The 13,607-nt window shown below is 46.3% G+C and overlaps 1 long non-coding RNA gene across 1 annotated transcript in view; it reads right to left on the minus strand.

The window, feature by feature from the left end:
* Positions 1-12,283, minus strand: part of LOC146812621 (uncharacterized) — an 88,739-nt gene extending 76,456 nt beyond the window's left edge. Inside the window, exon 1 of the long non-coding RNA XR_014965970.1 lies at positions 11,813-12,283. This is a non-coding gene — a long non-coding RNA (uncharacterized LOC146812621). The remainder of the gene's footprint in view (positions 1-11,812) is intronic.
* Between the last annotated feature and the right edge of the window lie 1,324 nt (positions 12,284-13,607).

Raw genomic sequence — 13,607 nt, forward strand, 5'->3', positions numbered from 1 at the left:
GGACAGGTAGATGAAAGAAGGCATCCAGAATGTACAAATCCACTATCCAGTGACTTGGTTCCACAGCAAACAGGACCTGGGTCAAAATGAGCATCTTGAGTTTGTCATTCCATAAGAAGGCTTTCAGAGGTTGGAGATCTAAAAATAGGAAGAAGCTCTCCATCCTTTTTTGGCATGAGGAAAAAGTGGGAGGAACAGCCTGTCACTATTTCTGGGACCTGCATCCTTTATATGGGTCCTTTGGCCAAAAGAGCCTGCATTTATTGAAGCAAGATGGGTACATGCTCCACTGAATTCTTCTCTGATGTGGAGGAAGATGCAGCCAGTCAGAAAGGAATGGCAGGGCTGAGCCCCATTAAACGATCTGAAGGACCACCCTTGGAGAAAATGTCTGATCATGCCTCCCACCGGGTGTTGTGTGCCACTAAGGTTCAACTAAAGTGGTCCTGGAGCTGCTTCTGTAGTGACGAGGGACTGTAAAGTTTGTTGTCCCACATGGCCTGGAACTTGTCTGCTTGATCCTCATCCTGGACCACAAAAGCGTTGTGGTGCCTTTCGCAGGGGCATCCATGATGCTGCTGGCATGCCAAAGCTCTGGGGTAACCCTTAAAGGCAAAAATCTGAGGAGGACATTTTCTAGGATGAGCTGACCCAAGGAATGCATTGTGGCCTGGTTCTCTCTTAAATGTTACAGGACAGAATCAACCTTCTCCCCAAACTGGCGAGACATTTCGAAAAGCATATCAATAATTCATGTCTGCACATCTCCAGAGAAGTCAGTGGATCTCAACCATGTATGACACCAAAGTACAATGCTAGATCCAACGGCTCTGCCCAGGCAATCAGCAGTGTCCTGTCTGGATCAGCTAACATATCTGGCAGCATCCTGACCATCCTGGATGATTTGAGCCAGGGATGCCTGGAATTCTTCAGAGACGGCAAGCAAGATTTTGCTGACCATGTTCTAGAGAGCTGGAAACATTATCCTAGTAAATAGCTGCCATTTACTAACCTCAGGGCTTGGCTAGACGATGAAAATATTTCCAAATGTCTCAATCGTCTTCGACTTTGTGTCACAGGGTCATAGGGTTTACCCTGCTAGTGGAAGCTTGGACCACCAAACTTGCTAGTGTGGGGTATTGTGTTAGGAAATCAGAGTCACCTGGTGCCAATCTGTGGCATCTGGCCTGTTGACATGAGGGTAAGAATAAGACTTAGATCTGGTGCCCAGTAATGTGTTGATCTGGGCCTCATCGAATGGCAAAGAGGGGGTTAGGAGGAAGCCTGTCCAGGCTGTAGAACTTAGTCAGATTATTTGTCTTGACTTCCATATTAGGAAGCCATATATCCAATACCTTAGTTGAACATTGTACCACCAGAACAAAGGCAGCACTCTCCTCCATTACTGGTCCGGGGGGAACCCAACCCAACATCAGAGAATGTGTCCAGCCTACTGGTCACCTGCAATTCCATGTAACACCTTTTATCATTGTATTGTGGAGGTAAGTCACCCCTATTATCTTCATTGCTATCTCAAAAGGCTGGTTCACTCTGATCAGAGCCAGAACGAAAAGTTTTTGTAGCACTCAGGGACAGTTCAGCGGCAAAGGTTTTGTTCTATCTGAATCAGATTATATGGGGGCTGAGTGCAAAGGATTCTTAAGCGCACACTCTTCATACAAATTGTTGTCATACACAAACTCAAACACCTGATGTATCCATCAGAAAGTCTAGGAGGATGGTATGGATTGGTAGAGGATAAATAAGAAGAGGCAGGCGGGTAAGGGTATAGGAAAAATGACCGTGTTCAGAGATCGAACACAGCAGCCAATGCAGTAATAAACAAGCATTGGGAAAGTCAATTGGTCTTGCTTTCCCGGGCGATACTATTGACTTTGCAAATTATAGAGATTTCTAAAATGTTCCAGCATTGGCAAAACAAATAGCAGTAATTGGCCATCTTAAAATTATAGACAACATTGTCAAGAAGGCCACCGCCTTGTGTGAGTCAATGTAGTGATGCAACGCAGCTGCCATTTTGAAGGTATAGAAAACATAGTTTTTTATGCTGAGGTGTTCCACAGTAAGTGACAGTGTTGCTCATGTTGCATCACACTACACAGCAACCATCTTGAAAATGTGGTGAAGTAATGTTTCTATTATTTAATCATGGCAGGTTACAGCAATTGGCTTTACCAATGCCGGGCCCTTTAGCAAGCATCCGCCATTGGCAAAGCCAAAAGCGGCTACTAAAAAGCAGCAGGGGAAGGGGGAGGGGAAAGAGAAAACAATAACAAAGAGGCACAGGAAAGTAAGTGGAGGAGGAAAACACTCAGGAGGTCACCATGGACTCCATCTAGTGCTTGGCATACTGTAGAGGAACATCACATGGGAGGGAGGTAGCGGAGTCATGGGGTGAGTGGGTGGAGGCAAGGGAAAGAGCACAAGTGGACTCTGAAGAGCAAGACATGCCCTCCCCATGGAAAGCTGAACAACAAGTGACATTTAAAAAAAAAGTAGTTTGATGATATCAACAGTGAACGGATACACCTTATCCAATGAAAAGAATGGTAAATAAACAATGCTGTGGGTGTTGTAAACACAGAATAAAGGAGAGGCATGCAATAAAGAGCAAGGAACTGCAACTCACATCAAAGCCATCTAAACATGAGCAAGAGGTGACAAGAAGGCCACTCTGTGTAGTTTTTATTTTACAATGTTGCCACCAGTCCGTAGCAAACCTCAAAAGTAAAAGTGCATCAGAAATGGGCGCAAAGAGGGAAACAGATGATGGCAGGATAAAAGAAGGCAGCCCCCGCCTGTCGACCCTCTCCAACCCAAAACTGAACTCAAGTGTGCCATGGTGGCCCTACTTCTCCCTCACCTGGTTACAAGCAGCATAAGGCTTAGAAAGTGTGGCCTCCAGGCAATAGCAGAAGTGTGGTAAGTGTGGTAAGTGAATGGTTGCTGGGCTAGTATTAGTTCAGGTTCTGCAATGGAAGCTGCACTGTACTTTTAATATGCACTAAGATAGGAGTGTTCTTTTTCGCTATGGTCACTTGTATTTTATTTAAACACCGCGCTCGGGGAACTTATAGTGCAGTCCTTGCAGTCAGGGGTGGCTGGTGACATTTGAAAGTGGTGGGGCGTAAATACTGCACTGTGGCAAGCGAGCGAGGCCGAACCACCTACGGGGTGTTCGAGAAAATTTTGAAAAAAGAGTGGGCAAATGGTGCATTCTCAAGCAAATTTGAGAAAGAGGTGGCTTAGCGAATACATGTCTGGGAGTAGCCAGACAAGTCTCTTTGCACTTGCACAGATACATCTCTCTCCATGCATTCACGTAGGCACACTACTCGCCCTTCCCTGACAGATCACTAAACCAGCATTCAGCCATCCATATCACTAACAGACTAAGAAGATGCGGGAATTCGAAAGAGACAGGAGTCAAAGTCCAAGCAAAAAATCGTCACAGCACTAACGAAGCTTGCGGATGTCTATTCGTCCTTACAGTTCAAATGAGGAATCTGTTGGTGTTTGCGGTGAGATCCTGCTCATGTCACTGAGGAAAGTGCAGCTATGTGTGTCATCGCCCCGACTGTGTTTATACTGGCTTGCATCATAAACAAGCTCTTCTCCCCTCATAGCTTGTTCATGCATACTTAAATCACCTTGCCCATTAAAAATGTCTCTCTTGACAATTATTCTATCATTTTCAGTTGTCATCAGGCAATTACTGTAGCTCTAGGAAGGGCCCAATAGGAGCCCAGGCTCTGGGGCTGCTTTCTGAAGCAGATAGAATGAAAAGTACAGGCATGGTAATTTATAGCCCAGGCAAAGCACCTTTCTCCCAGCCCCGCAGAATTAAACCATTGCACCGAGCTGATGAACTATAATGACATTTTCCAAAGCATGGATTTTCAGCCCATTACGGTTTTGTCCTTTTTAATATATATTTCTTTGCAAGCACAGGTTGACAATGCCCTCCGTTCCTGGTGTTTTTGAGCCACATGCACATTGGGCAGCAACAATCCTCCTTTCATGTTTGTACAAGATTAGCAAAAAGACTTTCCCCCTTCAGCACAAAATAAACATCTGCTCCCACCCAGCGCGGCGCCGAGAGCTGCAGAACGCGTGGTCAACAGTCGTGGCTCGCAGGGGGGGAAGGGGGAGGGATGTCGCGCTAGGGCGGGGAGCGTGTTAAAATAAATTTAAAAAAATCTTTATCCTACCTGCTGAGGTCCTGAGCACGTCCGTGCCGCATCTGGTCCGTTCGTTGGCGCCTACAGCGGTACAGCCCCTCTCAGGCTCTCAGCCAATCCTGGCGCTGCCAGCAGCACCAGGATTGGCTTAGGGCACGGTTACTGCTTGCCCGCTTGCCCATTGGGGGACCGAGGTTTGAGCCTTTGCTCAACCCTCGGTCTCCTAATGGGCATGCGCCAGCCAGAGCACACACTAGTGCGCATGACTGGGCATGGAGCGAAAATTCGCTCACCTTCCCCAATCATGCGCACTTGTGCTGCTGCCTGTTGCCCCTGCCTGGTCCGTCTGACGATCATGTCAGTCAACATGACGCCGGACCGCCCACCATGATTGTCAGTTCTCCCTCTGCTTCTTTGAACTGAAGTAAACTGATTCAGTTTACTTAAGTTCAAAGATGCCGACGCTGCGGGCGACACTGCGGGTGGGGGGGGCTACGCCCCAACGCCCTAATGGACGCACCGCTACTGCTTGCAGTCCAATGGGAGTGAAGTCACACAAGAACACATCGTCCACAAAAAGGGGCCAAGCACCAGCATCCAATTAGTCAGTGAAACATAGAAAAGAGTGGATTTCTAACACTGCTTTGGTAAACTTTATATATAAAGGCCACACATTTTTTTATTTAAAGTTTTCCATGTCCAGCGATCATTAAAAGTCAGTTTATTAAATTATACATAAACATTTTTATAGGGAATGTCCAAAATTCGCATGATTTGCATATGCATAAGTACGTGAAATGTTTGAAATGTTAGACGAAATTACACAGAATTATGAGAAATATAAAACTAGCATTTGGCAGTATACTTGAGCGCAAGATGTGTTAGTGCAGAGGATACATTTGAAGCAGGCGTAAGGATTGACGCAGCATGTTAGGGATAGGGGCACCTCGAGCCTTGCTGGAGCTGCGTCGCGCTTGCAACGCAACTGCAGCAATGCGCCGCCGTTCCGCGGGGGGGGATGCGACACGCATCTGCCCATCTGTGCGCCGCATTGTAAATGCTGAGCATAAGTGGTGGCGCACGGGTGGGCAGATGCGTCACAACTCTTCTGGCGCATCCCTGCTGATTAGCAGACCCCCTCCCCCCGCACACCCCGTCGCCGTGACTGTCCCTATGCTGAAACGCATGGTAAACAGCTACTGGCAAAGCCAATAGGTCTGACGTTAGCTACCAGCCTTTTGGCTTGGTCTGTGTGTTCAGTACGGTCATGTTCTTTTTTTATAAAATGTTATTGTTTGGGTATCTGCGGGGCTCACAACAACATAAAAATGAACATTAGCTTAAAGCAAAATATTTTTTGGTCTAAAAAGCACACAATGTCCTGTCACAGAAGAGAACTAGTTTGTGTGAGGATGTGCTTCTTGTCAAAGAGCAGAGTGATGCCACTCACAGTGAAGTTAGCTAATGAATGAGGTAGGCTGACTTACTGTCCCATGCTGCATGCTGGGGTGGTTGGAAGAAATAAATGCATAACAAAAACAACAGACCAAATAGATGAAGAGGCCTGGTTAAAAGCCCATGAAAGTGAATATATTTAGTAAAATTAAGAGCCGGCGGTAATGCCAGATCAAATTACTGCAATACGTGGTGCAGCAGAAATGTGGTTGGACCTCTCATACGTGTGCTGTTCATGCCTTCTGTTATTTGGATGCAGCTAGTCATATTGCAGATGAGAAAGAGGTGATCACTGGCGCCAATTGTACATGATTCCATGCACATCAGGAGACACAAGGATGTAAATATATCATGAGTGAAGATTACCCTGCAAAAACTGAAAGACTGAAGAAGCAGAGAACACAAGACGCTCGCGACAAGAGATGCTGGCTGCACAGGGTTGGGACCATGAGACAACTTACCTACATGAACAGCCCCGCTGGCACAAGCTCTGAAGTCCTCTTACGATAAAAAAAGAAAAAATCCTTATAAAAATAAAAATGTCGAAGCAGTTGCATTATTCATCTCTTCTGAGTGTACTGTGCTGCACCAATCAATTCAATCGAATACCGTCTCTTTGGAATAAACCAAAAACTAAACAAAACTTTAAGAATCAGTTCAAGCTGAAGATTCACCTCTGGCTCTGAGAAGAAGCATGAACTGATAATCCTCAAAGTAAACCCTGGTCTGGTGAACTCCACCTTCTTATAATGAATAATATTAGCCTCACTAATCAAGAAGCAAGGTGGCGGCTGAAGATGTTCCGGTGCATTGAGTGCCAGAGCTAGAGGGTTAGGGCTGAGGCCTTCCTCTAATGGGTTCAGGATGGAGCACTGGTGAGAAGTCAGCAGCACACCACATGTAGAGAAGTCCTATTGGTTCTCTCTTGACCATTCAAGAAGGCAAGGGGCACCCCAAGGGAAAGCCACGCCTGTAGAGTTAGAGCTTGCCTATCTCGATGATCCCTCTCAGCTGTCCCTCCAAAACGTCCCTGACCTCTTTCCCTTCAATTTTTGACAGACAAGGCAGGCAGCCAATGAGAGAAGTGGAAGACGTCCTGAGAGAGCTCTAACCAATAAGCAGTGACTTCTCCTCAAATAGCACTCTCAATCAAGCTGATGATGATAATAGAACTACCCAACGTGACCACTCTGTCTCTGCCCACAGTCAGCCTCATTTGCATGTTCCTGACATTAACCCAGTCATGTAATATTAGGAATTGGAGACAGTTCTTTCGTCTTCTCTGCCATGGCTACGAAGTGGCCCTAACACAATCCAAAGTTGGGGTCTGTGACTCTAAATGGTTATGTTTAAAATATGTCCTCTCAGCTCCCTCTGTCTGCCACGGCTGGTGGGGTATGTGCTGAGACTCAGGTAGCTATATGAAGTTGCTGTGGAGGTGTTGCAGCCTAGAGGACATGTGCCCTTAAACAAGTCCCCTCTGAGAGCTGAATAAGCCTAGACCAACTGTAAATATTGATGTACTCAATGATACGTGTGTGCATAAAAATGAAATCGCATCACTGTTGTTGAAATCAAATCACCCAATATGACCTCTCAATCAACCCTGAGTCAAAAATATGTGGTCAGGCAAGCCCTCTGACCTAGGCCTGAGGCAACTGATTGACAGATCACAGGGGGGTGACACATAACCAGTAGAACAAACGTGCGAACAGGAAAAACCCAGAATAATCCCACAGAAAGGCAGTGACACCACAATGGTCTGGGGAGATTGGCCCCAATAAAGCGCACATGGCCAGAGGTGTGCGCATCCCCAAAGCACCATCAAGTTAGATGCCACATGAAGTTAGGAACACTCAGCCAATCAGGACACAGCACACACAGCACATGCAGTGATCACGCGTTCTCCGTGACGGACATCTGGACACGTTACCCACTGGCCCTCATTGTATCCATGGAAGGTCGAGACCCACCTATATTCGTTATCGGGTGGGAGTAATTTAAGACTCCACGACTAGGCTCACATTCCTCTACCTAAAAAGGATCAATGAATTGTTTTATGATGCTCCAAAAAATTTACATAATGACGCTCAATATGATTGTACTTTGAGTCAGTCAGGCGCTGCCATTATGGCGGTCGCACCGGTCCCCAGGGGGCTAGGAGGAGGTGGGAGCACTCCCACCTCCTGTGAGGGTCATATAGGGGTGTACCAAGGGGCTTGAACCGGAAGCACTTTAGTGCTACCGGTTCACTAGGGCACCCAACTTTGTGGTATGACTGGTTTAGTCCGGCCTGGCCCGTGCCGCCCCTTAAAAGGGGGGTGCGGGGAGCAGAACAACCTCTTGTTCTTTGCTCCCCGCAGGCACAGCACCCGGGCCACCAGCGGCCCGTAATTTGTTTTAATTTTTTCCCACTGCGGGTTACGGAAGACCGAGGAGGCGACCTACGGTTCTTTGGCTTTGTTGGCAGAGTGGAGCGGGCCGGCTGTGAGCAGCGCGGTAGCAGCGGAGGTGTCTACTGCGAGGCGGCTGAAAAACTTGTAAGCACGGAGGGAAAACGCGAGGTCAGCGTAAGGAGAGTAGGCTGCTGTGGCTGATCAGCTGTCTGTGAGGTAATCGGTGCGTGTGTAAAGCGCCCAATATTTTTCACGTTTAGCGAGTTTCAAGAGAAGTTTTCTTACCGGTGCGCTTTCAGCCCCGCGCACCCTCGTTTCCTTGGCCCCCTCTTCTAACCAAGCCTGTCTAATTATGGTGCTAAAGGGGAACCAGCGTAGCGGGGGCTCGCTCTCGAGCCCCCCCCCCCGCTTTTTTATTAGCGGCAAGATAAGTTTATCGCATGGTCCAGCATAGGGTGTCCGTTTAATGCGACGGAGCGTGTACACAAGGTAATACGGTACTTTTCAGCAGTAAGCGTCCACAACCTGTATTTTAAGCAAATCGCGTAATCGCCCCCGTACCTGAATGTGTACTGTAAATCCGCTGCTCAGGTAAAGCGCTCCAATACCTTCGGGTCGAGTTTGCGCTATGTAAATATACCCGCTCTCCAGCTATGGACGCGCGTACATGCTGATTCACTGTTGCCTGGAAGGCCGTGCTCCGCACATTGCTCGTTTTCGGCCTTGCCCAGGTAGGAGATCCTTGAAATTGCCGAGTGCACTCTAGCCTTTTAATCTAGGCATCTCCGCCTAGCAGAATTACCCTCAGGTGCAAACATCTTATTTTTGCTGCAAACACAGAAAATGCCTTGAAATTAGCTTGTAGCATACTCGCCCCTGCAGACCTGGGCCTTTCTGCCTTAGGGAACCTGTCACGTTTTCAATAATGCATACGCGTCGAGCCAGTTTTAGAGATGCCTGTCGGCATGTCAAATATTTAAGTATTATATAACTTTGTAACCATTGAGCAACTGATAACATCTCACTGAAAGACCAGAACGCCCAGTAGAGTTCCGTGGAAATTGCGTCAGACCTTCCAGAGCCTTCCATTGTATGTTAAATAACGCAGGAGTCTTTGATAATCCCCTGTCCCAGGGTCCTTTGTTTTACTGCTTATTTTCTGACCACTGTATACGCGCGCCATAGACAGAAAAAACCTGTATCATGTTGCAGCTCACAATGAGCAGCTGGGATGTATAGATGTGGACAGACAGTCGGTGGCATGCAAGACACTTCATGCTTTATACCCACAGTGATTGATTTGAAATATATGCGAATAATCTCAAATATTTGAAACTTTTTTTTTTTCTGACATCAGGAACATTTTATTTTAACAGTTACATTCAAATGTATTAACATTGGTTTTGCCAATGCTTGTTAAAGTAAGCGGGCAGAGGAAAGGACAGAGGGGGCAGGAGGGAAGATAAGGCGAGAATGACACAGAACAAATAGTCCCTCATGTGCAGCAATGTAAGATGCTATCAGTAATGGTAGACTGCAAGGTAACCAATAAGAGGGTGAGACCCAAATGCTCTTTTGTTGGGACAGGCACAAGAATAGGAATGGAGGATGTGGCATTATCGCCAGAGGAAAGTACACCCAGAGATTATTACAGTAGGCAAGAAAATATCCTCCAGTGGAACACATCAATTTATGCTTTCCAGTAGCTAAGATCCTTTCATTTATTTTTACCCTAATTGTAAAAAGGGCAGCCTGGCAAAAATGTAATTATGAAGTGAACAAGAAGCGCTATGAACCCAGCAACAAAAAATATTTCAGTGTGAATGCATTTTCAGTGTTTAGTACTACCATTTGTGACTGCTGTGTTTCCTAGTAGGAGAATTAACTTCTTTGAATATGATTCTGTACTAGTATGAAAGATGGCATGCTAGAACTGGCTTGATATCAAAAGCTATTTTAGCTGTGGACACTAAATGGTATGCGTGCCTTTGTGGCAAGCCAGGGCTGTGGGCCAGCACTGCCGCCAGTATGGTGGTATTTTTCACGTGCTGTGTGCCCATGTAGGCCATAGGGCAGCCATTTGTCAGGTGCAACAGCAGTTTTTTTAGATCACTTCAATGGCTGCTTAGAAACTTCACAGAAAGTTTAATTTGAAAGGGGTTCACTTTCGTTTTAATAGCCTGCCTCTGTAATTATTGACACGCTGTAGGTATGCCCAATATAGGTTGTCATCGGGCAGCCATTTGTTGGGGGTAACATCAGTGTTGAGATCACTTCAATAGCCGCTTAGAAACTTCACAGAAGGTTTAATGGCAAAGGGGTCCACTTTTTTAGTAGCCTGCCTCTGTACTTACTGATGCGCTGTAGGTATGCCCATAGCAAGTTACCATTGGGCAGCTATTTGTCGAGTGTAACATCGGTGTTGAGATCACTGCAATAGCTGCTTAGAAACTTCACAGAAAGTTTAATCAAAAAAGGGATTTCACGTGTTTTAGAGCCTGCCTCTGGGTAATTACTGACGCGCTATATGTATACGTGGGCCAGGCCCTCGAGCATAGATTTGTTTCTGTGGTCAGGGGGTGTCTATACCTTGTTTGAAGGAGTAAGACAGGAGGTCGCGTAATCTCCCGGTGCCTAACAAATATGAATGTGTCCTCATATAAGGCTATAAGGCTATGCTAAAGTGCCTCCAATACCATGTCTTATTTCAGCTAGGCTATTGGTCAAATACGCCCTGAGTCCAGATCTTGTGATCTGACCCCAACTGTGCAGTGGGTGCGAGTGGGTGTCAGCTTGTCATGGCTAGATTTCAATGGCCACCAGCTAACGCAACTGGTGCTACGCTAGCGCTCTCATTGAAATGTCTTTTTTCAATGTCCCGCAGGTTATGCAACTGATACTACGCTAGCACTCTCATTTGGAAGTGTGAGGTACTGGTACTAGGCTTAGCGCCCTCAAAGTCTGAAAGTCTCTCTGAAAATCTGATGTTCTTCAGGTAACACAGCTGGATATGCTAGGCGCTCTTAATTGGATTTTGATTACAATGTTCCTCACTTAATGGACCTGGTGCTATGCTAGGCGCCTGCATTGAAAGTCTAATTTCAATGTTCCTTACGTAATGCAACTGGTGCTATGCTAGGCGTTTTAATTTAATTGGAAGTTTGATTTCAATAGAAAGTGCAGAGTGGGTGCCAGACGCTCTCATTGAAAGTCGCACGCAATGTTCCCTATCTAGGATAATCAACGGTCAGAATTGAAAGTCAGATTTCAATGTTCCGCAAGTGAATGTACCTGGTGCTATGCTAGGCGTTCTTATTTGGTAATATGATTTTCAATGTGCCTCACCTAATGCAAATGGCACTATGCAGGCTATGCTAAGCGGTCAGAACTGAAAGTCTGATTTCAATGTTCTTCAGGTAAATGTAATCGGTGCTATGCTAGGCGCTCCTAATTAATATGATTTTCACTGTTCCTTCACTTAATGCAAGTGGCACTATGCTGGGCGCTCCCATTGAAAATCACATGCAACACTCTTTATGTCAATGTAAAGTTTTAAAAGTCCTGCTTCAATTCAGCCAGCAAGGTGTGTGTGTGTGTGTGTGTGTGTCTGTATGTATGTATGTATATATATATATATATATATATATATATATATATATATATATATATCAACCAAAAGAAGCTCCCGAGCTTCAGAGACGCACTCCACAAGGGATTAGTTCTTCAGAACTTTTAATTAGAAGCAAACAGCATTCGCACCTGATTGTTTGGTGTCCCTGACGCGTTTCGATGCCTCCGGCATCTTAATCATAGGGTAGGCGAGTTCAAAAACATGGAATGGACTACCGCTTCTTTTTTCCTTTGCATGCGCTCTCCAGTGTAGAGCATGCTGGTTGCCGTAGTCCCAATTCTTCCCCTCCGGTGGGGTCCGTTTTTTGAACAATAATCTTGCTGCCAATCTTAGTAATATTGTTCATAAGGCCCTCCAGTGGGCCCCAGGTTTGTTAGCTTTTGCCCACTCCTGCAATTCCTTGTCCTGGAAAAACGGCTGCAACAAGATTCTGCAGCCTCACAGACTTTCGCATGACAGTAGCAGCGGTGCAGTCTCTCACGGCCGGAGCCGCCGTGTAAAACATCAACCAAAAGAAGCTCCCGAGCTTCAGAGACGCACTCCACAAGGGATTAGTTCTTCAGAACTTTTAATTAGCAGCAAACAGCATTCGCACCTGATTGTTTGGTGTCCCTGACGCGTTTCGATGCCTCCGGCATCTTAATTATAGGGTAGGCGAGTTCAAAAACATGGAATGGACTACCGCTTCTTTTTTCCTTTGCATGCGCTCTCCAGTGTAGAGCATGCTGGTTGCCGTAGTCCCAATTCTTCCCCTCCGGTGGGGTCCGTTTTTTGAACAATAATCTTGCTGCCAATCTTAGTAATATTGTTCATAAGGCCCTCCAGTGGGCCCCAGGTTTGTTAGCTTTCGCCCACTGGTGACCTGGTGTCACTGCACTTGCCAAACTATTGTAGCAAAGCTCCAGTGGTGTTCTTCCTTCGAGTCAGCTGAGCCCCCTTCCAAAACGGGAAATCCTCTCCTGTACATGCCTCTCCTGCGTTACTTACACATACCACAAGTACAACCATACATTACACATCTGAGGTTCAAGTGTAATAACCCGCGTGTCTCTTTCGACTGTTCTCAGGCTTATGTGTGTACCCCAGTGTCTCTAGCTGGGTGTAACTGTCGAGCAATGGAAACAAACACCTCTCGAGGAGACACACGCTCAGGTGCTTGTGAAATATCAGATGAGAAAGCACAGCGCTGGCGAGCAGGGAAGAGGTTTCCACATCTGTGGCTCAACCTCAGTAAACTCTTAATCTAGTCGAGCGCTGGAAATTCGCATCTGTCTCAAGATATGAGGCCTTAGAGCAATGCTGGAACCCCGGTGCTCACCCGTGCTGAAAGGATGCATGGAATGAGGGCCGTGTTTCACAAGATGATCAGTGCACGGGTCGCCACAGGTGTATCTCTTTATCAAATCATTGTTTATTCAGATCCCTCCACATGTTAATACCGGTGCAGCCCGACGAATGCCATACGGCCTCCCGCTCGATCAGCATGTTTAATGAATTGGGTAGACACGGGCCCCCTCCTGGACATGCCCACAAGATGCTTCGTCTCCTCCTGGGCGGGAAAAGCTGTCTCTTGCCTCAGATCAGCTGTGAACATCCACCTGCTGCCAGATGTCTACAGGAAAAGCATGAAACAGACACTGACAGTCGTAATTCTGCCTTCCTTTTATATGCTTTTTATGAGCACGATTTGCATCTCTTTCTCCCTGTACGCAGATTGTATTCACCACACTATGTGTAGCCTGTTCTTCTAGTGTATTCAAGCAAATGTAATCACGTGTGCCAATGGTAGCACTGACGTTTGGCTCAAGAAAATTTTAGCGCTCTGTTGCATGAATATATATATATATATATATATTATCTACTGGCGGTCGCCAGTAGATAGTTATAGTTAGGACCGTGTTTCCATAGAAAATCCGCAACATT

Source organism: Triturus cristatus, chromosome 7 (assembly GCF_964204655.1).
Source record: "Triturus cristatus chromosome 7, aTriCri1.1, whole genome shotgun sequence".
Taxonomy (NCBI): domain Eukaryota; kingdom Metazoa; phylum Chordata; class Amphibia; order Caudata; family Salamandridae; genus Triturus; species Triturus cristatus.